The sequence below is a fragment of the Synchiropus splendidus genome, chromosome 14 (assembly GCF_027744825.2).
Source record: "Synchiropus splendidus isolate RoL2022-P1 chromosome 14, RoL_Sspl_1.0, whole genome shotgun sequence".
NCBI classification, from domain to species: Eukaryota; Metazoa; Chordata; class Actinopteri; order Syngnathiformes; family Callionymidae; genus Synchiropus; species Synchiropus splendidus.
The window spans coordinates 104,943-106,965 of record NC_071347.1 but is presented as its reverse complement, the minus strand read 5'-3'; positions in this window follow the sequence as shown (position 1 = coordinate 106,965).

Below are 2,023 nucleotides of genomic sequence, written 5' to 3'. Positions count from 1 at the left end.
GAGGTGGGAAAAAACATTTTGGAGTGATAGTTTACGTTTCACTGCTGTATTTATTTATTTATTTTTTCACATGAAAACAGATACAAAGACAACGAGCACGCCACACCTTCTACCTGTCGCTTCAACACCAACACCAACACCAACGTTTGGGAAGATACGAATCTCAATTTTTTTCAACACATCTCTACCGTTCAGTATCAGTTGAATGGTTGTATGTTCGCTATTGTGTGTGTGTGTGTGTGTGTGTGTGTGTGTGTGCGCGTACGTGCGTGCGTGTGTGTGTGTGTGCGTGTGTGTGTGTTTTATCTGTAATGCGGTTTGTCTATGTTCCGGCTATGTGCTTTTAGACGGTGTCATTTTACTATTGAAGGTGTTTGAGTAACTGTTGCTGCTAAGCGTCATTGTGATTTTAATACTATGCTTTAACGACGGCGGCCGCTAGAGGTCGTTATTTTACTAATTGTAATGTGCTTTAACGACGGCGGCCACTAGAGGTCGTGATTTTACTAACTGTAATGTGCTTTAACGACGGCGGCCACTAGAGGACGTGATTTTACTAATTGTAATGTGCTTTAACGACGGCGGCCACTAGAGGTCGGGATTTTACTAACTGTAATGTGCTTTAACGACGGCGGCCACTAGAGGTCGTGATTTTACTAACTGTAATGTGCTTTAACGACGGCGGCCACTAGAGGTCGTGATTTTACTAATTGTAATGTGCTTTAACGACGGCGGCCGCTAGAGGTCGTGATTTTACTAATTGTAATGTGCTTTAACGACGGCGGCCACTAGAGGTCGTGATTTTACTAACTGTAATGTGCTTTAACGACGGCGGCCACTAGAGGTCGTGATTTTACTAATTGTAATGTGCTTTAACGACGGCGGACGCTAGAGGTCGTGATTTTACTAACTGTAATGTGCTTTAACGACAGAGGCCGCTAGAGGTCGTGATTTTACTAACTGTAATGTGCTTTAACGACTGCGGCCACTAGAGGACGTAATTTTACTAATTGTAATGTGCTTTAACGACGGCGGCCACTAGAGGTCGTGATTTTACTAACTGTTATGTGGTTTAACGACGGCGGCCGCTAGAGGTCGTGATTTTACTAATTGTAATGTGCTTTAACGATGGCGTCCACTAGAGGTCGTGATTTTACTTATTGTAAAGTGGTTTAATGAGAGTATACACTAGTGATTTACTATTTGTTTTTACGCTTTAAATGTTGATCCTTAGTAGATCCCTACATTTACACTCTGTTTATATTAATATCATATTAACTGCCATCGGAGGTCTTGCTTCTAGATTGTATTTACATTTGTGTTGTTGTCGGTATTCTGTTTCAGCTCTCCCCTCTGGGTCTTGGCCTTTGTGGGAGACATCGACGCCGGTTTCCTCAGTACCTCTGGATCTACTATCCGGACCGTTCCCTGCTGAAGACTCGACGTCGGCATCTGGGCTATCCGCACCTCCACAGCCACCGTCGCCGACACCATCAGCACAGCCAGCAACCACAGACAAGCCGCGGACATCGCCCCGGATACCAAAACAAAAAGAAAGAAATACTTGTGTGTGTGTGTGTGTGTGTGCATGAAAAGATCACCCGGAACCGGGAAATCAGACACGACCGGGAAGTCATCCGGACCCTGTGGATGCTGATCATTCATTGAACGGGTCGCTCCAACTGTTCAACGGTGAGAGCAAAACATTCAGTTCAATAAAAAAAAAGTATTTTAACCACAGTCTGTCGATGTATTTTATATTTAACTACCTATGTTTTTTGTTTTATTCAACGCCTGTGCGTATGAAAACAGACGATCAGTCAGAGGTCGAAGGAGTAGGGCACCCGCTCGTTGATTCTTTAACTCACCAGACGCCTCAGCTGATAGGAGGTGGGAAAAAACATTTTGGAGTGATAGTTTACGTTTCACTGCTGTATTTATTTATTTATTTTTTCACATGAAAACAGATACAAAGACAACGAGCACGCCACACCTTCTACCTGTCGCTTCAACACCAACACCA